At 39.0% G+C, this 27,269-nt stretch overlaps 6 long non-coding RNA genes across 6 annotated transcripts; 5 read left to right on the top strand and 1 right to left on the bottom strand.

Annotated features, from left to right (window-relative positions):
- Positions 1 to 239: 239 nt before the first annotated feature.
- On the top strand, positions 240 to 975 carry LOC123767813 (uncharacterized). Its single transcript, XR_006774008.2, has 3 exons — positions 240 to 287; positions 492 to 685; positions 918 to 975. It is a non-coding gene; the product is annotated as an uncharacterized lncRNA (long non-coding RNA).
- Positions 976 to 6,231: 5,256 nt separating this feature from the next.
- LOC123767814 (uncharacterized) lies at positions 6,232 to 7,087 on the top strand. Its single transcript, XR_006774009.2, has 3 exons — positions 6,232 to 6,285; positions 6,590 to 6,782; positions 7,036 to 7,087. It is a non-coding gene; the product is annotated as an uncharacterized lncRNA (long non-coding RNA).
- Positions 7,088 to 9,588: 2,501 nt separating this feature from the next.
- On the bottom strand, positions 9,589 to 10,549 carry LOC123767816 (uncharacterized). Its single transcript, XR_006774011.2, has 3 exons — positions 10,413 to 10,549; positions 9,881 to 10,091; positions 9,589 to 9,659 (listed from the first exon to the last, which is right to left on the bottom strand). It is a non-coding gene; the product is annotated as an uncharacterized lncRNA (long non-coding RNA).
- Positions 10,550 to 12,877: 2,328 nt separating this feature from the next.
- Positions 12,878 to 13,674, top strand: LOC123767818 (uncharacterized). Its single transcript, XR_006774013.2, has 3 exons — positions 12,878 to 12,945; positions 13,248 to 13,470; positions 13,600 to 13,674. It is a non-coding gene; the product is annotated as an uncharacterized lncRNA (long non-coding RNA).
- An 8,062-nt stretch (positions 13,675 to 21,736) lies between these two features.
- LOC123767817 (uncharacterized) lies at positions 21,737 to 22,365 on the top strand. The gene is made up of 2 exons (XR_006774012.2): positions 21,737 to 21,798; positions 22,060 to 22,365. It is a non-coding gene; the product is annotated as an uncharacterized lncRNA (long non-coding RNA).
- A 3,828-nt stretch (positions 22,366 to 26,193) lies between these two features.
- Positions 26,194 to 26,857, top strand: LOC123767819 (uncharacterized). The gene is made up of 2 exons (XR_006774014.2): positions 26,194 to 26,253; positions 26,569 to 26,857. It is a non-coding gene; the product is annotated as an uncharacterized lncRNA (long non-coding RNA).
- The last annotated feature ends 412 nt before the right edge of the window (positions 26,858 to 27,269 follow it).

Genomic DNA, 27,269 nt, shown 5'->3' with positions numbered 1-27,269 from the left:
TTTTTAAGGCCACACTAAACATATCTGCCCTCGGCGAGAGCGGTTGGGGTGTACAAATGAGGTCATTATATATTTAGGCAAGAAGCATGGTTAATAACTGGAACATCTTTTGAAAGTGCTGAATGTTGACGCCCAAATTTAACACGAGTTGGTTGACAGCCGGAGGTCACCAGTGAACTTGACGTTGGTGGAGGTATATAAGATGGAGGCGACGAGTGGTGGACATTGTGGACTGTGACTCCCTGACAAGTGAACACCTTCAGGTCCCCAAGATGGTCTCCAGAGCTGTGAGTGACAGATAAGTACTGTTTATAAGATGGCGCTGATGATGTGTTCAAAATAAAATAATGATATCTATTTTTCAGTTCTGCATTTAACGAAGGAGGGTTACAAAAATTTCACACAGTATAAGACAATATCAAGTATCAATGATGAATGATAATTATAATTATTGATGAGATTAATTATATGAAGAATGTTTTGTGTTGCAGGTGATGATGATGGTGTTGGTGGTGGCCGCTAGTCCTGGTGGCGGCCCTGGCCGGTCCCGCGGCAGCCCCGGTTGGTCAACCGGGATATCTTGGCTACGGTGGATATGGTGGCTATGGTGGTTATGGTGGATATGGTGGTTTTGGATATCGTAGATATGGGTTCGGATATGGACGCTGAGGCCAAGCTGGATCAGGTAGGATGACATAAATATGTTACTTATTTACATGTTCATTTCATGTAACATATTGGTATACCTTTAACTGAGTATAATGTGTAGTTATATCTCATGTTTAGTTTATTTGATCAGAAACGCTTCACACAATTATATTCTTGTCATATGATAAAAGTCATCCCAGAAAACACGATCGTGTTAATTCAATGGACAAAAATACTCAACATTAATCATCATATTTCTACTTCTTCAGACTGGCACTATGACGAATGTTGCAACCTCATCGTCAACTTTACATCATTTTTTAATAAATATATAAATATATCTTTGTTTCATTAGCTTCTTCACAGAAATATTGGCTCTAATAAAGTTCAAGTTTGCAGAAGTTTTTTCGTTCTGTAAAAAGCTATTATGTGTAATAGAACTGTCCCTGTTCCCTTGCTTTATCAGAACCGGTTCTGGTATAGGTCAGTTCCTCGCTCCGGTAATGCCAATATAACTGAGTGTCAGCTTTACCAGTATATATATCTCCCCTTCCCGAGGAATGGCTTCAACAGTCTGTTATCACTATAGAAGAGCCAATCCATATCCTTATAAGGGACGTGAATGGACCATATCTTCAACACTACTAGGCCTACATGTTATACCATCATGTATGTTGTAGCATCATGGGGGCCTCGTAGCCTGGTGGATAGCGCGCAGGACTCGTAATTCTGTGGCGCGGGTTCGATTCCCGCACGAGGCAGAAACAAATGGGCAAGTTTCTTTCACCCTGAATGCCCCTGTTACCTAGCAGTAAATAGGTACCTGGGTGTTAGTCAGCTGTCACGGGCTGCTTCCTGGGGGTGGAGGCCTGGTCGAGGACCGGGCCGCGGGGACACTAAAGCCCCGAAATCATCTCAAGATAACCTCAAGATCATGTAGCAAACACAAGGCTTACATTCTCCAGCATCACGTAAAACACACTAGGCCTACATACGAAGAACACGAGATTTTTCTGAAACAAAGGGAATGCAGAGACTATATACGGGCCGCATAGACACGCTAAAGTACCTAAATTACTGGGACCTTGTCAAAGCTCTCAAAATGTACTTTCAGTGAGGTGACAAGAGAGGTATCAGATAATATATGAATGGAAGATACTGGAGGGCCAAGTCAAAAATTTTCACAGTAGAATAACAACATTCTGGAGCGAAATATATGGTAGAAAATGCAGAGTAGAGCCAGTGAGGAGTAGAGGTGCTATAGGCACAATCGGAGAACTCTGTCCACGGGGCTCCACGGCTGTTCAATATCCTACCAACAAACATAAGATATATTGCCGGAGCAAATTTAAGGTGTTCAACAAACAATTGAAAGAGTTCCTGTAGCAAGTGGTGGATTAACCAGGCTGTAGTGGGTACATGAGCCTGCGGGCCTCTATTAGCAGGCCTATGGACTAAATTATCACAAGGCAAACCAGGCTCCAGGCCGGGCTTGGGAGAGCAAAAAAGCTCCCAGAACCTTCTCCAGGCATGCTCCAGGCCTACATACCGTAGCTTTACGAAAACACACTAGGCCTACATGATGAGCATCACATAGAACACACTAGGCCTACATGATGAGCATCACATAGAACAAACTAGGCCTACATGATGAACATCACACAGAACACTCTAGGCCTACATGCAGTAGCACCACGTAGAACCAACACTATCACTCGAGTAACTCACAGAGTAACACCACACCGCTTCATACAACTAGGCCTATGGAGCCTCACCTGAGGTGGCAGCTATGTCAAACGTTCTCTATTAAGACATTCATTGTATTCATTTCAGCAAACTTCCCTAGCCAATCTGTCATCATCCATTAGTTTTAAAGGACCAAACAAATTTGCTTTTTGATTAGCACTTGGTATTAATTCGTAAAAATTTAAAATGAGTATTTAAGTCGTTTGTTTTCTCTTAAATAATATAAATATTTCTTCAAGTTTTTCTGAGTAAAAGGGAGTAAGTAAGGTAGGAACTGAACAATAAAAAATATATAGATTTAACAATATAATAACATAGGAAAAATTCAGAAATAATCAGTTTAATATACACTGGGTGTTCATCGAACATCAAGACTGTTATGCTTAATATTATGCATACTCGCTGGTAATTAATTAAACATTTTAATTTGTTGCATCGTTAAGCATTTGGAAAAATTACTAAACATTGTTCATTACACAACATTGCATGCGGCTGACCATGACGGAGCTGGGACTGTACCACGATTCCTGATAATGTTTGCCGACCATCCGGGCGAAAGTCCGGTTGAACTTATTATTTCTAGGAAAAATGATAATAGCACAAAGATATATTTATATATTTATTATAAAATAATATAAGGTTGACGCTGAAGTTCCCACATTCGTCACAGTGTCATGACTGAGGAAGGACGAATTCACTGATTATTGTTGAGTGGACGAACACCTTCATGTATTCTGAGTAGACTTAACATGTAAGTAAAAGTTTTGTAATCCGAAATTTTCAGTTAAATTTAATTAGTCAAGTGGTGTACACATAAGTACATGAACACATGTATAAACAGGAATATATACAGGTACATATAAACATGGATATACACAAGGAACAGCTCATAAAGTTATTTCAAATAGTTAACTTCGAGAGGAGAATTACGTCAACCAACTTGGCCTCAGCGTCCATATCCAAATCGACGTCCAAATCCAAATCCACGTCCATATCCACCATAACCACCATATCCGCCATAACCACCATATCCTCCGTAGCCAAGATATCCTGGGTGACCTACCTGGGGCTGCCGCGGGACCGGCCAGGGCCGCCACCAGGACAGCGGCCACCACCAACACCATCATCATCACCTGCAACACAAAACATTCTTCAAATAATTAATGTCCTCTATTATTGTTATTCACTGAGCCATTTATTTCCATATACATCATTAATATGAATGAGTTTCAACACAGCATCAGCTACCAGCTAGTCCCAACTCAGCATTATTCCATCTTCAGACCAACACTAACAACAAACGCGTCTGTCACTCACAGCTCTGGAGACCATCTTGGGGACCTGAAGGTGTTCACTTGTCAGGGAGTCACAGGCCACAATGTCCACTACCCGTCGTCTCCATCTTTTATACCGCCACCAACATAAAGTCCACTGGTGACCTCCAGCTGTCAACCACTCACTACTGACAAACTGACCTCCAGTGTACTACAGATTATCTCTGTTGTTGATCATGTCTGTATCTTGACGCAATATAATAATGACCTCAGTAATTATTAGTATTTATTCGTCCACCTCTCTCCCCTCCTCCCCAACGAACACACGACCATCAATGTTACAGCATTGGGGGAGGGAAGGATCAGGGGAAGGGGGGGGGGAGTGGTCAAACTGGTCTGGAAAGACTGCGGGATTGAAGGATTGACACAAAAAACACCTCATAATAATAATATACACCCCACTTAAAACGATTGAGGGGGGCCCAGATAGAAGTACCATAGGAGAGTTCCTACAATCATAGATTGACCCATTTCTTGTGCAGTGTCTGGATCTTGATTGTTATTCATTAGAGACTGCGACGTTGCTGGAACCATGTGTATTGGCATTTGCCTTTCTATTGGATAATTTCAGCAACGTGGAGAGGGGGGACCTGCTGCATTGGTAAAAGCTTCTCCTCCATATCTACCTACCCAGGATTTGCGCCCTGTCAGGGCGCAACTCCATAGTCTTACACTGAAGGATGCCTACTACCAGAGACAACAAACATGGATAAGATAGAGTGGTAGAATGGGCAACCTCATAAGGACCAAGATACGTGAGAGACACACACAAGTGGAAGCTAAAGGAGAATTTGTTTAAGTCAATGTGTGAAGTAACAGTGACGGGTAATAACACTGCCGAAGAGGATATTGAAAATTCTTGCCCGAAGAGAGCAGTGAATTGAAATCGGATGGTAAAACTCTGACCCTCCGAGATGTTATGTCAACTTGACGAGGGTATCGGGCAAGTTATTGCCATAAACACTGCATTATTTTACTGCATGATGGGGGCAACCATATCAAGTTGATGGTTTTAAAGTAAGAATTTAGTATATTTAAGCTAAAACTAAAAACATTTGTAACATATCTGTGAACGCATTATGTATACCAAGCACGCCACATTTGAGGTCAGAAAAATAAAATCCTTAACTTTATGTTAATAATGTGTTATCTATTGCTCGGACAATTGTAAACAGCTCGGCGCGGAAGTGTGATATAGTTCAAGGATTTATTGAACAATCAACCACAGAAGGTGATTGTAGTATTTTTAAAGTGCTACTCTAACCTACATACATAAATACACAGACACACAGATTTACGTATGGCCTACATAAAGTGGTCGATGTGTCTTTTACATAGTGTGTGTGTATATATATATATATATATATATATATATATATATATATATATATATATATATATATATATATATATATATATATATATATATATTAGTATATTTTGGTAGCAGTCTTTCCTGTAGACATATATTATTAAATATGACCGAAAAAGTAAGATTAATAATTCTAACACGAATTTTCTCAATCTTTCGTACATTTCTTTTCACTGTTGGAGGTAAATCAAAAATCAATTCTCCAAAATTCATTTTTATTTCTAGTCTGACGCGACACGAGCGCGTTTCGTAAAACTTATTAAAATGTAAATGTCTTTGAAAATGTAATAAGTTTTACGAAACACGCTCGTGTCGCGTCAGACTAGAAATAAAAATGAATTTTGGAGAATTGATTTTTTATTTACCTCCAACAGTGAAAAGAAATGTACGAAAGATTGAGAAAATTCGTGTTAGAATTATTAATCTTACTTTTTCGGTCATATTTAATTTTATATATATATATATATATATATATATATATATATATATATATATATATATATATATATATATATATATATATATATATATATATATATATATATATATATATATATATATATATATATATATATATATATATATATATATATATATATATATATATATATAGGGAAGGGAGTACCACCTCTGGCTGGAAGAAGGGGGACCCATAGCCTCGGAGGAAACCACACATAACGACACATAACCACACATATATATATATATATATATATATATATATATATATATATATATATATTTATATATATATATATATATATATATATATATATATATATATATATATATATTTTTTTTTTTTTTTTTTTTTTTTTTTTTTTGAGGTGTACTCAGCTTCTCGGTAAATATGCTCTGAGAGTTTACTTCATTCCTGGACTATGTTCAGGACTAAAGCAAGCTTTCTAGTTGGTTAGTAAGTTGTTGTGGTGGCATTAACAGACCCTCTGACGAGTAAAGTTGAGAAGCTAAAATGAGGTCATGATATATTTAGGCAGAAGCAGACAGATGGATAAACTCATCAGAGGTGAGTTTGTGAGTAGTGAGTGGTTGACAGCCGGAGGTCACCAGTTGACTTGAGGTTGGTGGAGGTATATATGGTGGAGGCGACGGGTGGTGGACATCGTGGATTGTGACTCTCTGAGAGGTGAACACCTTCAGATCTCCAAGATGATCTCCAGAGCTGTAAGTGACAGACACTCTTGTTGATAGGACTATCCACCACCTGCTGCTGATAGGTTGAGCTTGGTTGAAGCTGAAGCGTTGCTTAGAAAAACTAATGCACTATTAAGATCAGTTGATGCAAATGTTATGTTGAAATCAGATGGTACTAGTGCTCTATCGATAAATCATAAATCAATGAGGTTTATCTGTTTAAATTTTGTAATATATATTTAAGAATTTTAACAGTCAAACACAATATATATTTTCCACAATGAATGGCAATAATTGTGGACATTAATTATATGAAAAATGTTTTGTGTTGCAGGTGATGATGATGGTGTTGGTGGTGGCCGCTGTCCTGGTGGCGGCCCTGGCCGGTCCCGTGGCAGCCCCGGTAGGTCACCCGGGATATCTTGGCTACGGTGGATATGGTGGTTATGGTGGATATGGTGGATATGGACGTGGATTTGGATTTGGACATCGATTTGGTTATGGACGCTGAGGCCAAGTTGGTTGAGGTAATTCTCCTGTCCAAGTTGTCTATTTGAAATAACTTCATAAGCTGTACCTTGTACATATCCATGTTTATATGTACCTTTATATATTCCTGTTTATACACGTGTGCATGTACCTTAGTGCATACCACTTGACTAATTAAATTTAGTTGAAATTTCTCGGATTACAAAACTTTTACTTACATGTTAAGTCAACTCAGAATACATGAAGGTGTTCGTCCACTCGACAATAATCAGTGTGTTCGTCCTTCCTCAGTCGTGACACTGTGAGGAATGTGGAAACTTCAGCGTCAACCTTATATTATTTTTAATAAATATATAAATATATCTTTGTGCTATTATTAGTTTCCCAGAAATAATGAGTTCAACCGAGATTTTGCCCGGATGGTCGGCAAACATTATCAGGAATCGTGGTACAGTTTTGTTTTCAGTTCCGCCCAAGGTTGTGGTATTAAGCATTGTATAGAAAAGTGTTAAATGTTTAACGATGCAATATATATAATTCTTTAACTAATAACGAACGTGTGCGCCAAATATTATGCTCGAAATTTGATTTTCAATAAACACTGGTTGTATGTTAAATAATTTTTTTCTGGATTTACCTATTTTAATAACTTGAAGCAATTTTGATATAATTGGTATTAGACAGTTACTTAAAATATTAGTCTAAGATTTCCCCAATATATTAATACCAAGTAAGAGTCAAAAAGCTAATTTATTTAATCTTATATATGTAATGGATGATAATAGAGTGGATAAGGAAGTTAATTAAAAAAAAATCATAAATTTGTTAATATTTTTTTTTTACATTTCGTAGATGGTGCCTCGCGAGAGGCTCAATAGGCCTAGCTGTGTGACACAGTGTTGTGTTGCTGGGTGTTTATTACCAGAGTTTGGTAGTGATGATTGTACGTAATGCTACAATCTGTAGGTTAAGTGTGTTCTGCATGATGCAACAACCTGTAGGCCTAGTGTGTTCAACAGTATGTAGGCCTAGTGTGTTCAACAGTATGTAGGCCTAGTGTGTTCAACAGTATGTAGGCCTAGTGTGTTCAACAGTATGTAGGCCTAGTGTGTTCAACAGTATGTAGGCCTAGTGTGTTCAACAGTATGTAGGCCTAGTGTGTTCAACAGTATGTAGGCCTAGTGTGTTCAACAGTATGTAGGCCTTGTGTGTTCAACAGTATGTAGGCCTAGTGTGTTCAACAGTATGTAGGCCTAGTGTGTTCAACAGTATGTAGGCCTAGTGTGTTCAACAGTATGTAGGCCTAGTGTGTTCAACAGTATGTAGGCCTAGTGTGTTCAACAGTATGTAGGCCTTGTGTGTTCAACAGTATGTAGGCCTAGTGTGTTCAACAGTATGTAGGCCTAGTGTGTTCAACAGTATGTAGGCCTAGTGTGTTCAACAGTATGTAGGCCTAGTGTGTTCAACAGTATGTAGGCCTAGTGTGTTCAACAGTATGTAGGCCTAGTGTGTTCAACAGTATGTAGGCCTAGTGTGTTCAACAGTACTACTCTAATACTCTAAACGGAGTCCTGAGGCTTCAACTGAAGCCAAATCAGGGTTTTCATACACACTGTCCGCATAAAGTCTGGGTGTAGTCTAGGAGTTCACCTTCACAGCTTTTCTTCAAACGCACAAAGAATCTCAGGTTGCATTGCTTTTGACCATGTCGTAGCGTAGTGGTCTAAGGCTTGTGCTTGAGAGTATCCAGAACATAGGTTCGATTCCTCCTCTGCTGATTTTTTAATTGATACATTACGTTAATGTGATTTCTTTGTGCCATAATACTAATATAATGATAGATTTATTGGAGGTTCGCATCCCTTATAAATGATATCCATTGGTTCATCTATTGCGATAACAGGTCGGTTATACCCTTCTGAGGGGATATATGGTGTTAACCCTAACAATCACGCTCAATCAAGTCTTTACAAACACTAACTTATCACTGACCACTTTGACTTTTCCAGAAATATTAACTTAATAGTTAGAAAATTCAACTTAATAATGAGTGATATCTTTAACGGGGTAGCGGGTCTACAGGGCAGGATAACACAAATGGTCAGCAGAGAGAGCAGGGAGACCCCACCCCCAGCTGGGTATTTGGAATTAAGGAACTATGCTGTCACACAGAGAGAGATGGATTACTGGCACGCATTTTGAGTCCAACTGAAGTGAGATTGATGTTGCATGAGCTGTGTTTGTGTTGTGATTTTGAGGCAGGATAGTCTCAGAATCTGTTAATGACAAATACTCAGGCTGTGCAAATACTCATACCATGCAGCGTCATGGTATGAGTGGTTTTATAATTATTAGCTAAATGTCACTCATTTTATGCCTAAAATTTAATAATTGATTTAGATTGTTATACAAATGTTTAGTTTAGTCAATATTGAAATTGTTTAAATTGTAACCCATTAAGTTTCTGATTTTCATAATAACAATGTCTGCTTACGATTCTGCTTACAATGTCTTGCGATTCTCTTATGTAATTAATGTACTGTACTTTGCTTTTTATATAAACTTTCAAAATTACAAATGTACTACATTTAGAAATAAAGTTTTGATTTGAATTATTTGTTTTGCCTAGCATTACCACTCAGTTAATGGCTCATCACAACAGATTGGGTGAACGGCCTTGGAGGAGCAAGGAACCGACCTCTCCCAGAAACCAGTTCTGAATCAGCAAGGGAAGAGGACAGGTCTATTATCCATAATAATAATAATTTTTCACTTGATCAAACTTCTGCAAACTTGACCTTTCTTAGAGCCAATATTTCTGTGAAGAAGCTAATGAAACAAAGATATATTTATATATTTATTAAAAAACTATGTAAGGTTGATGATGAGGTTGCAACATTCGTCACAGTGCCAGTCTGAAGAAGTAGAAATATCATGATTAATTATGAGTCTTTTTGTCCATTGTATAATTTAATCATATGACTTTTATCATATGACAAGAATATAATCGTGTGAAGCATTTCTGAGCAAATAAACTAAACATGAGATATAACTACACATTATAATCAGTTAAAGGTATACCAATATGTTACATGGGATGAACATGTAAATAAGTAACATATTTATGTCATCCTACCTGATCCAGCTTGGCCTCAGCGTCCATATCCAAACCCATATCTGCGATATCCAAAACCACCATATCCACCATAGCCACCATATCCACCATAGCCACCATATCCACCATATCCACCGTAGCCAAGATATCCCGGGTTGCCTACCGGGGTTGCCACGGGACCGGCCAGGGCCGCCACCAGGACAGCGGCCACCACCAACACCATCATCATCACCTGTAACACAAAACATTCTTCATAATTAATGTCCTCTCTAATTTTTATTCATTATTGTTACGTTATATTGTGCTTGAATGCTACTGGTAGCATTCAAGCACAATAATACATTTAAAATTTAAATGTATTAATTTCTAACCTGAATTTAAACAAACAAGTACGGTATCACTAATTTATGCTACATAATAGAGTTATATTAGTAGCTCTTCTAAATATAACTTCAGCAATCGATGATGTAAACACCGTTTCAGCCTCAGCTGATCTCAACATATCAATGCCAAGCGTTCAATAGTCCTCTCAACAAACGCGTTTGTCACTCACAGCTCTGGAGACCATCTTGGGGACCTGAAGGTGTTCACTTCTCAGGGAGTCACAGTCCACAATGTCCACCACCCTTCGCCTCCACCTTAAATACCTCCACCAACCTCAAGTCAACTGGTGACCTCCGGCTGTCAACCACTCACTACTCACAAACTCACCTCTGGTGTAATGTCTAATTTGGGCGTCAACATTCAGCTCTTACGAAAGATGTTCCAGCAATTACCCATCTGTCTGCTTCTTGCCCAAATATATCATGACCTCATTTTAGCTTCTCAACTTTACTCGTCTGAGAGGCTGTTAATGCACTACTAGAAAGTATACTTTTGTCCTGAAAATAGTCCATAACTAGAGTATAGACTCCTAGTGCATATATACACTGAGAAGCGGAATTCACGTCTGTTTAAATGTTCTTTGTGGCCGGAACTGGAGTGTATATGTCTTTTTATCGATTTTTTTGTTTATACTTTGTTGATCTGTGAATTTGTTGCTCTGTTGTGCAGGTCTGTGAGTCGTTTGCTCTGTTATTATGTGAGCCAGTCAGTCTGTGAATCATTAGGTCTGTGAGTTTATCGGTTTGTGATTATTATTGCCGCTACAGAACCTGAATACCTTTGTTAACAAGCTTTGTTAACACGCAAGAAAATAAAACCATAAGCTTATATGAGTCACAATAACACGCTGAATATATGAGGACCAAAGCAAACATTAAAAGATGAAGAAACGACGACGTTTCTACCTGTCCAGGACCTTATCAAGTCGACTTGACGATGGTCCACGACTGAACGAAACGTCGTCTTTTCTTCATTTTCTGATGAGTGGTTTGGCTATCGAACCAAGCGCTTATCTTTGTCATGAACTCTCTAGGCACTTGTTGAAGCTCATGTCAAGTGAAAACCATTTACATTTGACTGACAAACCAATAATGGAGAAAGTGGTCATATGAAGACAGGTTTATTCCTGAGCTGTGGGGGCAGTCACCAATAACGGTTGTCCTAGACAACTTAATCTCTCTCTACATTGGAGGAGAGTAGGAAAATGAGGGAACATGACAACGACATCTAAAATTTTAAGGAGGAAAACAATGCTACGAAATCTTTCCAAATAGTCTGCTAATTCCTTAAAGCGTTTCTACTAATACCATACCCATCATATCAACACTGCGTTATATATAGTGAAAAGACCTCTAACCATATTTTTGTAGGAGAGATGTCAGTAGAACAGCACAAGTCAACAACGATGCAGAAATATTGACATGAGAAATATTTGGCATAAGCGCTTTAGAACATTTATTATGATGCTCGACCAGTCTTAAGGGAGTTCCAAACTACCCCTGGTTGTCAGAACCCACCTGCCAGCCACCATGATTACCCTCCCTCTCCCTGAATGTCAGCCACGCACATCCTGTTACCTTCCTTGAGCAGGTAACATTTGAACAGTTGAACTCTTCTCTCTTTTCAGTCATTACAACACAAATACTCGGAGGTCGATCATTCCAGAGTGGCTTCAAATTGTTCTTGGTCTTATATCTGGATTGTTCATGATGAGTATCTGGCTGGTTCATCATTGTTAAGAACATAAGAAGAACATCAGAATAAGAAAGAGGAACAGCAGAGAGCCTATTGGTCCATGTGATGCACCTCCTATTTAATTGCTCGCAATCTCATTCACCTACGACTGAAACAATACGACGATCCGATATCTATCATATTACAGAGTAATTTATTTCATAAATCAAATACTTCCAAACCAGTATTTGCCCAGTTCTGTATTCAATCTAAATTTATGCATTTTATAGCTAGTTTCGTTTTATATTTTGTGTTACTTAACTTGTTGACTAAAACAAATTTTCATATTTGCTTCCTGTTGTTTGTACTTCTTAGTATATGTTCCTTCACGAGGTCCTCATTCCTCCCAATTTATCTTACCCTGGTTGAAGTCTCCTATTAATAAGAACCAAAATCCCAATATTTGTAATAGAAGTGACTCCTTTCTGTGATTGTAGTTGCTGCTCTATTGATTTTTTTGGTACTCCTGTCTGAATTCTCATACGTATTCATGGGGGTACGCATTATTATTACCATTATCTTGGTTCCTTCCATTATCCTGGACCCTGTTATATAGACAGTCAATCCTTGACAGACCGTTCGATTCCCCAGTCTTGCCCGACTTGTTTAACCTTTCACTGTCCAATCCTCTCTTTCCTTCTCTTCCCTTTATCCTGTAACATTTTGGTCGGTGGGGAGGAGGGGAGAGAGAGGAGAGGGGTGGTGGGAGAGAGAGGAAGAATAAATACTGTAATTACTGAGGTCATTATTATATTGCGTCAAGATACTGACATATGGTCAACAACAGGGAACATCTGTTGTGTACTCAAGCTTAGTTGGTCAGTAATGTGTGGTTGGTGGGTGAAGGTCACCAGTGGAATTGATGTTGGTGGAGGTATATAAGGTGCAGGCGACGGGTGGTGGACATTGTAGACTGTGACTCCCTGACAAGTGAACACCTTTAGGTCTTCAAGATGTTCTCCAGAGCTGTGAGTGACAGACGCTCCTGTTGAGAGGCCTATCCAATCCCAGCTGTTAATATGTTGAGATAAATTGAGGCTGAATCGTTGTTTAGAATAACTAATGCACTATTTAGATCTGCTGTTGCTAGTCTTATGTTTAGACCAGCTGGTACTAGTGCTGTATTTAAGGGATAAATGATTGATGTTAATATTTTGTATTAAACTTAAGAGAATTAACATTCAATCACAATTTAAGACAATATGAAGTAATAATAATGAATGACAATAATTGAGGACAATAATTATATGAAGAATGTTTTGTGTTGCAGGTGATGATGATGGTGTTGGTGGTGGCCGCTGTCCTGGTGGCGGCCCTGGCCGGTCCCGCGGCAGCCCCGGTTGGTCACCCGGGATATCTTGGCTACGGTGGATATGGTGGTTATGGCGGATATGGTGGCTATGGTGGCTTTAGACGTGGATTTGGCGGATATGGTGGCTTTGGACGTGGATTTGGCGGATATGGATATGGTCGCTGAGGCCAAGCTGGGCCAGGTATATATATATATATATATACTCGTATATATTTCAATCTACACTTAATCATTGAAAACTCCTTTTAGTAGATAAATTTGTCCAATGAACAGTAAGGATGGATATTAATCTGTGTGTTTTCTTTCTCAGAGTTAAACTGTGTCGGTCCTCGCAACTTCCACATCAACCATACATAGTTTTTTTTATAATAAATATATAAACATATCAATGTTTCATTAGCAGTTATCCAAAAATAGTGATGTTACCAGGAATTCCAGGTATTTAGAACATTTACCATCTGCATAGAAGAATTGTTAAGAATCCTGGCACCGTCCAGTTTCTTGTTCAGCTATTATCAATAACCTGCCCTAATCAGTCATTATGTACGTGACGTAATCTTACGTAACTTAAAAATTACGCAATATTGCGTGACTTAACCTAACCTGACCTAATTTAACACTATCTGACTTAACCAAACTTAAACCTAACCAAACACAATTTGAGGTTAATAGCATAACATGAATTATAATAAAGATTGTTTGGTGCACAATGACACAACGAGAAGGTGATGCTTCTATAGGAAAACATCTGTGGTAGTACAGTGGGATCGATCAATAATGTGAAAAAAATAATTTTTTCCACTACTGCCCACAAGATAGGTATGTAGTCCACTACCGCTGAAAGGATATATGAGGTCCACTGTCGCTCACCGGATGGCTATGAGGTCCATTACCCCATACAGGCTGGATATTAGGTCCACTTTCCCCATACAGGATGGATATGAGGTCCACTACCCCTTACAGGATGGATATGAGGTCCACTACCCCTTACAGGATGGATATGAGGTCCACTACCCCATACAGGATGGATATGAGGTCCACTACCCCTTACAGGATGGATATGAGGTCCACTACCCCTTACAGGATGGATATGAGGTCCACTACCCCATACAGGATGGATATGAGGTCCACTACCCCTTACAGGATGGATATAAGGTCCACTACCCCACTACAGGATGGATATGAAGTCCACTACCCCATACAGGATGGATATGAGGTCCACTATCCCATACATGATGGTTATAAGGTCCACTATCCTATACAGGATAGTTATGAGGTCCACTAACCCATACAGGATGGATATGAGGTCTGTTACCACTCACGGGATGGGAACGGGGTGTATAATACAGTACATGAACTAAACTAATTAGAAGACTAAATCGGGCAGTGAGCTCTCAACAGGAGCCCTTACCTTCCCTGGTGAGTGGCCTGTCACCTACTGAAGACTGAATCGTGACCTCACTCGTTTAATTTTAGTCTCAGCTTTATAGGTAAAGTTTTTGTTATGTGTACTTACCTGATACTAGCTTACCTATACGGCTTGTTCTTACTTGATGCAAGCCTACTTATCCTGTTTGTAAACGAACCTGATACCGGGAATATTTCCTCGGGAAAATGTACTTACCTTGGTTGTATAATAAGGATAAATGAGGGGGCCCTGACAGCTAAGTGGACAGCACTCGGGATTCATAGTCCTAAGGTTTCGGGTTCGATCCCTGGCGGAGGCGGAAACAAATGGGCAGATTTTCTTTCAACCTGATGTTATGTTTACCTAGCAGTAAATAGGTACCTGGGAGTTACACAGCTCCTACGGACTGTTTCCTTGGGATGTGAAACAAAATAAAGGAGGCATGGTCGAGGACCGGGCCGCGGGGACGCTAAGCCCCGAAATCATCTCTTACCAGGAAGGGAAGGTGTATAAATATGTAAAATAATATATATATAAGGAATATATATCAACTATATATATATTTTATTTTACAAAAGGGCGTATATACAGTACAGCAAAAGGTGATTTAAGCTTTTCAGTGTACTATGTACACTGAGAGTTTACTTTAGTTCTGGATAATGTTCAGGGTGAAAGTATATTTGCTGGTTGGTCAGTAAACTATTGTGGCGGCCTTAATAACTCACCAGAGATTGAAAGGCCTTAAACTCCTCAGAGTTGAATAGGCTTTAAACCCAACACCAATCCGACCAAAGAGCCTCACACACACACTTATCCAAACATTGGTTTAGATTCGAAGTGTATATTAGTTGGCGTTGGGTTTATGGCTTACCAGCCTCCGGAAGGCTTAAAGCCTTTCAGAGGCTTTAAGCTTATTGACCAACCATCAAGTATACTTTAGTCCTGAAGATAATCCTGGTCTAAAGTAAGCTCCCAGTGTATATACACCGAGAAGGGCAGTACACACACACCTCTCAGTGTACAGGTATATACATCCCTTGTTTATGTAAGTGGTTACTTATTATCTTACTGGAACAATTGTATCATGTTCTTAATTTATAGTAACAAGAATATTGATAAATCTTGGCAATGAAAACAAACACAGTATGTATAAATTTATTTATTTATTTAAAAGTGATGTGAAGTTAGTGAATGAGTTTGCCACATTCGTCTGAGGAAGAAGAAACACTGATTAATGTTCAGTTGTTCGTCCATCGTATCACCTCAAGCAGCTATAAAATATTCCTCGCGTTTTAGTGTCAAAATGTCTTTCCCTGAGGATGTTTTGAATGTTAAAATGAAGTGTTATATACACACACTGAATGGTTCATGAAACCTTAGATGGATGTCAATATACTACTGTCAGATCCGTTTTCTATTCAAATATAAAAGTCTGCAAATGCTAACCTCAACGTCCATATCCGAATCTTTGTACATAACTAACTCCTCCTCCGTATCCGAGTCCGTATCCGAATCCATATCCGCCATATCCACCGTAGCCAAGATATCCTGGGTGACCTACTGGGGCTGCCGCGGGACCGGCCAGGGCCGCCACCAGGACAGCGGCCACCACCAACACCATCATCATCACCTGCAACACAAAACATTCTTCATAATTAATGTCCTTAATTTTTGTTATTCATTGTGGATATATGTTCATATACATTAATATCAAAGGTATTACCACAGCACCAGCTGGTCTCAACACAGCATCAGCACCAGCTGGTCTCAACACAGCATCAGCACCAGCTGGTCTCAACACAGCATCAGCACCAGCTGGTCTCAACTCAGCATAAGCTGGTCTCAATTCAGCATAAGCTGGTCTCAACACAGCATCAGCACCAGCTGGTCTCAACTCAGTATAAGCTGGTCTCAACACAGCATCAGCACCAGCTGGTCTCAACTCAGTATAAGCTGGTCTCAACTCAGCATCAGCACAGCTGGTCTCAACACAGCATCAGCACAGCTGGTCTCAGCACAGCATCAGCACCAGCTAGTCTTAACTCATCATTATTAAATTTTCAGACCAACAACACCAACAGGAGCGTCTGTCACTCACAGCTCTGGAGACCATCTTGGGGACCTGAAGGTGTTCACTTGTCAGGGAGTCACAGTCCACAATGTCCACCACCCGTCGCCTCCACCTTATATACCTCCACCAACCTCAAGTCCACTGGCGATCTTCACTCACCAACCACTCATTATACAGACCAATTCACCTCGAATAAACAGTATTTGACTTGAGTGTAAGCATTCAAAATGTTATGCAATGGCTCTCACATATACCATCTGTCGTTATTCACCAAATAAATTCTCACTAACCAACTATTTTTGGATATTCTAAATAAATCCTGACCATATTTGACGATACATACTCGCCAGTGCTCAATCACATGATTATTGAAGACGAGAGAAGATTACAGACCTTTCATGGAAAATTGAAACTGAAAGCATTGCCATACAAATGATTATTTTGCTGCAAATCAAGAAAAAGGAATCATATATGTATGTCATATTGTGGTGATCTTGGGCGGTGGGGGTTCAAATACTGGTAGGGTCAAAAACCACTCGACCATCAGTGACCGTACAAAAGGCGGTGATAGCCGAGGCTATTTGAACCACCACCCCGATAGCACTTTGATGGTAATCTTGGGCATAGCTATTTCATCAAATCACCTCATTTTTGTGGGGCCACGTGAGCAACACAAATGCGAACAAGCTTGAATGGTTCCCAAGCCTATATGCAACGGAAAACTCCACACCCCAGAACTGATTCGAACCTGGACCGCCAGGAGCACAGTGCAACTGGTGTACACGGTGCCTTAAACCACTCGACCATTAGTGACCGTACAAAAAGTGGTGATGTCACTGCCTTTTGGTGGACACCAATATATACTACTAATATTGGTGGATACCAATATATAATACTTATATCGGTTGATACCAATATATATACTACTTACAGTTCCGTATTCAATTGAAATATAAAAGTCTGTCCATGCTAACCTCATCATCCATATCCGAATCTTATGGATATGGACGATGAGGTATCCTCCTCCAGTATCCGACCTACCGGGGCTGCCAATGGACCGGCCAGGGCCGCCACCAGGACATCGGCCACCACCAACACCATCATCATCACCTGCAAGACATAGAGACAAATATATTAATTTCCTTTAAGAAATTATATCTAAATACATGATTTGCATTCTAAGAAAAACATAATTTTATAATTTATTCATCAAATAGGATCAACACTAAGATCAAGAGTATTGCTTTTCACAGTTGGTGAGGACCATCATGGCGTTACCTCCGGGGACTTGTAAGCGAGTCCAACACTGTCCAACACCTGTCTCCAACACTGTCTCCAACACAGTATACACTCCGCTCTCCTCCCGCCAGGCGTGAGGGTTTCAACCACTAATTATTCCCCACTTTACCTCTAGTGCGCAATACAGTGTATTTTGGTCTGTGAATTTAGGACATGAAAATGGACACTAAAAAGCAATTACTTCGTGTGGCCATCTGTCTGCCGTGGCCAGAAATAAATCTTGACCTTATGGAGCTCACACGCACTGAGAGAGAGAGAGAGATGGAGAGAGAGAGAGAGAGAGAGAGAGAGAGAGAGAGAGAGAGAGAGAGAGAGAGAGAGAGAGAGAGAGAGAGAGAGAGAGAGAGAGAGAGAGAGAGAGAGAGAGAGAGAGAGAGAGAGAGAGAGAGAGAGAGAGAGAGAGAGAGAGAGAGAGAGAGAGAGAGAGAAAGAAAGAGAATTCTCACCTATTTGTGCCTGCAGGATCGATCATTATCTCTTGGACCTGCTTTGTGTGTGTGTGCGTCCCCATACAGTAAACTGACCGCAGATTAGGAAAGGCGTCACCTTGACAGCGCCCACACCATGAAGCGTACTATATGGTCATTACATGTACCCCTCCATGTGTTTGTTTGTGGTCTAGTGTGGCGTGGGAGGTCGACCGTCAGCCTGAGACTGTTGTTCCTGCGACACGACCAAGGCCTTCACGGTTACCTTCACGGTTTGCGTAGAGCAACGTGTTAATTCTCGTATATGCAATACTTAATTCATTATAAAAATACAATTAATACAAAATATTATTTTAATTAATATAATTATTTGTAAAATGTGTGTTATAATTTGCCTTGTTGGTGGAATATTAGACTTTTTCTAATATTAGTGTCTTCTTTTCTTTCCATGAAAAGAACGCACGAAAGCCAAAAACCTACACTGAGAAGTAGGGAACGCCGGCCACTCGGTTGATCCATTTTGCAGAAGGGCATAAACTATCAACCTTTGAAAGGTTATTGAGGTTGCCGCTATAGGAAACCTGAACATAAGATTTCCTCCAGTTACAGCCCCGCTCCTGTGCCAGGTAAGTCCGCTACGGGCTTACTATATACTCAGTGCTACTTGGAAATTATTTTTTCGAGTATCTGAATCTAAAATAACAACAATAATATTTTCTCATCAATATTTCACGTTATTGTGAGTCGTGTGCGCGTCTATCACTATATGTTTCTGACCAGCCAGTAGGTGAACGTTAATCCTGAGAATATTGGGGGCTATGGCGGATATGCCATACGACGACTGTCTTGCTTTATGTTTAAGAAACCTAATAAAGAACGCATTCTATTTCTTATTAGGTTCGGTGATGGACTTAATGTCGAGCAGCCTATAGAGGGTTAATAAGGTAACCACAAGTGATAAATGACAGTCAGTTATCACTTGCATGTATGTTAAGAATATTTTGGGTCAAGTCCAGAAAAATATTAAACATGCATTGTTTAAACTTATTAAAATATGTATTTTTTTGCTGTACTTAATAGGTACTATTACTGAAATTTTGCCCCGAAGGATGACTATATGGGGCAACATCACTCACCCTGTGAGTGAACATACCTCCATAACACCTCAAAATATAAAAATATACCTGCTGATTTTACTTTACTTATAACTTGTACACAGATGCGGTTGGGATCTGTACTCATTACATATACTGTACTAAATTTGTTTATGACTTTGGACTATCTAATGCAATTATTAGAAACATACAAATTAAATAAATGAATTCAGATCTAGAAGAACTAAAGAAATGCCCAGAGACCTGAAAGCTGCAGTATTAAAAGTTATGGCAAGTTTTGTAATAATAGGTATTTGTATGGTCAGCACAGTAACCGGACTAGACAATGTGATGTAGTCGTTGCGCGAATTCGTCTTGGCTATAGACACATCTGGCAGGTTAGTGAGGCTGAGCCACTACCAGAATACTCAGATTGTAAACTCTGTGATAAACCTTTAATGCATTCACTAGAACACTATATTGTTGAATATGAAACCGTAAAGGATTTTAGACGTGGCCTCTTGTACCACCAACTGTGTAACTATTTTATTGACTCTGGACGACATCCTAACAATTTATCCAAAATTTCCTTGTCCATTTTAAAGAATGAAGAGCAATTTTTATTTATATTACTTCTAAGTTGCATCACTTATGAACCCATCCCTGCCCTTGTGTGGCAGTGCACAATAGAAAGTTGTTTTCACATATCCATACATTAAAACATTGATTGTAACCATGATATATATATATATATATATATATATATATATATATATATATATATATATATATATATATATATATATATATATATATATATATATATATATATGTGTACTTCCGCCTACAGTTTAGACCTATTGTCTTATGTATGACCCTCTCTGTCCTGCGTGACAGTGAATACCAGCATTATCCTCACTTTAATTAGACTTAATCGAAATCCTCAGATTAGGCAAAATTGTAATTAATTTTGTCAATAAAGATGTTAATAATAATAATAATAACTAAATTTGTTATAAATATCAGAATATTACAATAGTTTATATCACAATAATATACCAATAATATATTAGATAATCTACTTCATATTCACATTACAATTCATAAGTTCTGTTACTGCCCTTAAGAAATTGAGTAGCACACTTTAAATATGTTCACACTTTTTTTTAAAGGACATACATAGCCTCTCCCGTTTTGTATTCCTGTTTTAGTTACTCCATCCAAGTGTCTGCTAGAAAACGAGAGTCTAACAGACAAAACTTATTGTTAACTTTTTTCTCCAGTGAATTTATACATTTACTGTACACGATACAGTACCAAATACAAAGATGTAACTCAAGCTAATCTGTTTAAGGAAAACGTTTCCGTTTCATTTAGTATCTTAAAAATTGTGATCATGTCACCTATGATGACCGAACGTGTGATTTGCAGTATGTATGTCTGCATGTTAAATACAGTATGTGGATTCCTATTACTATTTTGTACACAGTGATCAAATCGCCTCTTTTTCTTCTTGCTTCTAGTTTTTGCATATTTAATGCCTCTAACCTCTAACCGTAGCTCTTGTCCTTCAGTTCTGGGAGCCACTTAGTGGCATGTCTTTGCACCTTTTTCAATTTGTTGATGTGCTTCTTAAGATATGGGCACCATACAACCGCTGTACATTCCAGCTTTGGTCTAACAAAAGTCGTGAACAATTTATTTATTATTTCTCCATCCATATATTTAAAAGCATTTCTGAAGCTAGAAAGTGTAGCATAGGTTCATCGCACAATGTTCTTAATGTGGTCCTCAGATGATAGTTTTCTATCTACAACCACTCCTAGATCTCTTGCTTAATCAGAATTCTTTAAAAATTTCTCACATAATTTATAGGTTGTGTGGGGTCTGGGTGTGTGTGTGTGTGTGTGTGTTACCAGAAACATTGTAGTCACAAGATATGTATATTTGATACCAAATTTTATACGAAGGGAAATAGTAGAATCAATTTCATTCACTGTTTCGCTCCCCGAAATCTACTCACTAAAGCTGATATTTGCGCACTCGAAGTTAAGCAGATAATAATTTGTGGTCTGGACCGGGGGGGGGAATCAGTGTGGAGCGGAGGGCTCCAGATGTATATAAGGCGATGGCGACTAGTTGTGGACATTATCAACTGTGACTCGCTGACAGCAGGACCCGTGCATCCCCCAAGATGGTCTCCAGAACTGTGAGTGACAGGACCAAATCTTCCATGAAAAATTGATAAATATTTGATGCTGATTTTGTGTTCAGACCAGATGGTGTTCATTACAGGTTTTCGGGATCATATCCTAGTTCAGCTCTGAATCAGTACATATTGATTCTTTATTATTATCAGCTATAACACTCTTGATATCTTCACTGACATAATTAACCCAAAACGTTTTAAAGGATATCTGGAATCCTGTCGATATATTTCTTGTTGAAGATATTATCTATAATGTTGCAGGTGATGATGATGGTGTTGGTGGTGGCCGCTGTCCTGGTGGCGGCCCTGGCCGGTCCCGCAGCAGCCCCAGTAGGTCACCCAGGGATATCTTGGCTACGGTGGATATGGTGGTTATGGCGGATATGGTGGCTATGGTGGCTTTAGACGTGGATTTGGTGGATATGGTGGATTTGGACGTGGATATGGATTTGGATATGGACGCTGAGACCAAATGTGATCATCTGGGTGTATATTTATATATCTTATAAAACATTTCATGTTTTCCAAAAATGAAAACATTTTATAATAAAATATATTCTGTTTTTACTTCCTGTTTCATTTTAGAATAGAAACATCTGCATTTACATTTGCTCAAATTATTGGTTTGGGCTTTAAGTCTATCAACTTTCGAATAGTTAATAAATCACTACAATAGATTCCTGACCTACCAGCAAATTTTGTTGTTGTTAAAGATTAAGCCATCACAAGAGGTGGTACGGGCATGAATAGCCCGTAGGTGTGACATGTTTGGAGTGAATGTGGTCTTTGGTCGTGTAACATTTTGAAGTGTCTCTGTGTCTCTCTGTACCAGCAAGTACACTTTAGTCCTGAACATAGTCCAGGATGTAACTCTCATTGTACAGAATATATATACGAAAATGAAGGGTACATAGAGAGGCGTACCCTTCTTCTCTGTATATATGTATGGTGCATTTATTAACTAATGCATGGAAGTATGTACGGAATTGTTATTATCCATTAGATAATAGCGATTCCATATATACTTCTATTTTTGCACTGGACAATAATGCTCTCTACTAATCGGTGTACTGTATTCCTATTATACAAAGGTTTACTGACGAACATAATAACCTCGTCAAAATCCTTAGTTTTAAATCATTATGATGTTTTATGTTATACAAGAAAAGCTTATTAAAACCCCATTTTTACAGAGCTCTTTCGCGTTTTAATGAGCATTTTTCTTGGCAATCTAAAGGCTGATGGCCTATGTTGGATAACACCTTGTTAATGAAACACTCTGCCATATTTTCCCGCTTGGTAATAACCCTTCAGATGCAATTTTTGTCAATTGATGTATCAGTGTAGGTAGGGTTGTGACTGACGCCATTACGTTATAACACTGGTACAAAGCCTAGAGAATTGAGGTCTGGTTATAAAGTTTTCAGACAAGCTAGAGATGACATTTCTGGGGAAATATATTCTTATAGCATGAGAAGTCCTAGTCTTATAATTATAAAATAAAATATAAAATTAATTTAATATTACTCAAAATAACAGGTCCAGAAATTTCAGGTTATCCTCCTGTTTTGGTAGTACTTATAGTAACAATGAGGACCATAGTATATATACCGACGTACAACGAAATTAGAAAGTAGAAATCTGAACTATTGAGTTGGACAAACCGGAAAACAATTTTTTACTTGTGTTGCTTTGACAAACTAAACTAACCTAATCTAACCTTCTTAGACCTAATAGGCGATATCTGAGACCTAATATAGTACATAAATGTGCTATACTAGGCCTAGGAATATTTACGTTTGTGATTTAGCTTCATTTATTTTAAAAGAATTCCTTACTAGTCAGTATACCACTATCTAAAAGCAAAGAACGTACGAATTCGTGACTATTGACGACAGGGCCTCGTAGCCTGGTGGATAGCGCGCAGGACTCGTAATTCTGTGGCGCGGGTTCGATTCCCGCACCAGGCAGAAACAAATGGGCAAAGTTTCCTTCACCCTGAATGCCCCTGTTACCTAGCAGTAAATAGGTACCTGGGAGTTAGTCAGCTTTCACGGGCTGCTTCCTGGGGGTGGAGGCCTGGTCTAGGACCGGGCCGCGGGGACACTAAAGCCCCGAAATCAACTCAAGATAACTCAAGATAACCGTCACAATAGGTACTATCCAAACAGGACGATGGGTTGATTTATATCAAAATTTAGGTAAATATGAAGTTCTGCAAAACCAAAGTATAGTATGGAGGAATTTTGGAATTAATTTAATTATTTCTTTATGTTTATGAATGAGGAACATATCCTTAGTATATTGGTCCAAAATATAATTAGTAATATATGAACGGGTTATATATTACTTTTTTATGAAGTCTGAACGGATTCTGTATCTTTTTCGCTGTGCAATCACCATGAATTCCTTTCAAAATTAACGCTCAAGAGTCATATTTCCAATAGGCATCGTATTTTGACAACTGCAGGGGGGGGGGGGGAATTGGGCAAAATATGACCAATCGCCGTTTCCACTACTTTGCATATTTTCGGTATAAAAATTCGCAATTTAAATATCACGATAATGTGATTTCTCTGTGTATTGAAAGAGGGTCATCAGAGGTAGAATTACATGACGACAGAGCCCGACAGGGGCATGCGGGAAACTTTGTGAAATCCCTGTTCAGCTTCAGTGGAAGCCTAGGGAACCTTGTGGGGTGCAGTAGTACTTCAGGTTGCAATTTTTCTTACCATGTCGTTGCACAGTCAACTAGAGCGTGCATCTAGGAATACCCAGCGCATAGGTTCAAGCCCTCATCACTGCTCATGTGGATTTGTTCATTGATATATTACGGTAATGTGATTTCTCTGTGTATAGAGGTATGTGTTATACGATAAACGTAAGATGTTTACGATAGAGTTATGTTGTATATGATAAATGTATATCGTATATGAAAGAGGCATGTCTGATACGAGAAAGATATGTTGTATTCGATAAAGGAATGTCGTATACCATTAATGTATGTCGTATACGTTAAAGGTATATTGTATACGAGAAAAGTATGTCGTATACAATAGCAGTATGTCTGATATGATAAAGGGATGTCCTATACGATAAAGCTAAGTTGTATAAGTTAAAAGTATATCGCATACGGTACGACTGACATATACGAAAAACGTATTCCATATACGATAAATGTATGCCGAATACGATAAAAGTATATAGGATCATCATATACAAGTAAGTAATGGCGTCTATTTAAGATATATTGCATACAAACTAGTGTTGAAATAAAATATTTAGCATATTTAGACCGAGAGGCGAGACTCTCCGTATATCTACTCTTACGACAGAACCGAACTGTAATGAGGGAACGAAATTGTAACGAAGGCACAAAACTCTACTAAAGTTACGAAACTGTAACGAAGGAACGAAACTGTAACGAAGGAACGAAACTTTAACGAAGGAACGAAACTTTAACGAAGGAATGAAACTGTAACGAAGGAACGAAACTGCAACGGAACAATAACAAAGGAACGAAACTTTAACGAAGGAACGAAACTTTAACGAAGGAATGAAACTTTAACGAAGGAACGAAACTTTAACGAAGGAACGAAACTTTAACAAAGGAACGAAACTTTAACGAAGGAATGAAACATTAACGAAGGAACGAAACTGTAACGAAGGAACGAAACTTTAACGAAGGAACGAAACTTTAACAAAGGAACGAAACTTTAACGAAGGAACGAAACTTTAACAAAGGAACGAAACTTTAACGAAGGAATGAAACATTAACGAAGGAACGAAACTGTAACGAAGGAACGAACCTTTAACGAAGGAACGAAACTTTAACAAAGGAACGAAACTTTAACGAAGGAACGAAACTTTAACAAAGGAACGAAACTTTAACGAAGGAATGAATCATTAACGAAGGAACGAAACTGTAACGAAGGAACGAAACTGTAACGAAGGAATGAAACTTTAGCGAAGAAACGAAATTTTAACGAAGGAACGAAACTGTTACGAAGGAACGAAACTGTAATGAAGGAACGAAACTTTAACGAAGAAACGAAACTTTAATGAAGGAACGAAACTGTTATGAAGGAACGAAACTGTAAGGAAGGAACGAAACTAAAACCAAGGAACGAAACACTGCAATGAAAGAACGAAACTGAAACTAAGGAACAAAACACTGTAAGGTCCCAAAATGTTTCTGGCAAACAGAAAACATTTAGCAAAATGTCTTTATTAACCACTTTTAGCGCCCTATATCCACATGCTAAAATAAACTGATATTGCGTACTCGAGGTAAAGCGACCAGTAATTAGTGTTGGCCAAGGCCTACTGGCAGACTGGGGGACGGGGGTGACGAATGGTGTATATATAAGAGGGAGGCGACGGGTGGTGGACATTGTGGACTGTGACTCCCTGACAAGTGAACACCTTCAGATCCCCAAGATGGTCTCCAGAGCTGTGAGTGACATGATCATGTTGAGAGGCCTGGACTCCTACTGTGTTGAGATCAGCTGGTGCTGATGCTGTTTGAGACCAGCTGATGCTGTGTTGACACCAGGTGGTGCTGATGCTGTGTTGACACCAGGTGGTGCTGATGCTGTGTTGACACCAGGTGGTGCTGATGCTGTGTTGACACCAGGTGGTGCTGATGCTGTGTTGAGATCAGATATATCACTCATAACAACTTTATTGAGCAAATATCCAACCAAAATTATAAACAGCAATTAATATTTACAAAAATATGCTGAGTAAATTGTCTATATGATGTTGCAGGTGATGATGATGGTGTTGGTGGTGGCCGCTGTCCTGGTGGCGGCCCTGGCAGGTCCCGCGGCAGCCCCGGTAGGCCACCCGGGATATCTTGGCTACGGTGGATATGGTGGTTATGGCGGATATGGTGGTTATGGTGGATATCGTGGATTTGGCTTCGGACGCGGGTTTGGATATGGATATGGACGCTGAAGACAAAACTTCGTACATTCTTATGTCTCATATACAAATATTCCAACTATTCTGAAACCTTATTTCATATTTCTGTACTAAAATATACAGTTTACGTTTACCTCCTGTTTCATGTGAAATTGTAATTCCTACCATTTTATATGATATACAAAATAAATATTCCAAAGATACTCTTGTTTACATACACAACAATCAAGATGGATACACATCATCGCTTTCCAAAAGCTACACTGACGATTATGGGAACCGCACTCCTCTAAATAAATAAATGAATACTCTAAACTTATTAAAAAAAAAAAGGATTTTGATTTTATTCAACTCTGCAAATGCAGTTCTCTCGCATGCTATACTTCCTTGAGTTTACCTTGAGATGGGGGTCTGGGCTTAGCTTTCCTGCGGCCCGGTCCTTGACCAGGCCTTCTCGTTACTGGACTGGTCAACCAGGCTGTTGGATGCAGCTGCTCGCAGCCTGACATATGAGTCACAGCCTGGTTGATCAGGAATACTACGAG

Source organism: Procambarus clarkii, chromosome 67 (genome assembly GCF_040958095.1).
Source record: "Procambarus clarkii isolate CNS0578487 chromosome 67, FALCON_Pclarkii_2.0, whole genome shotgun sequence".
NCBI classification, from domain to species: Eukaryota; Metazoa; Arthropoda; class Malacostraca; order Decapoda; family Cambaridae; genus Procambarus; species Procambarus clarkii.
This window is presented reverse-complemented; position numbering and strand designations above follow the sequence as displayed.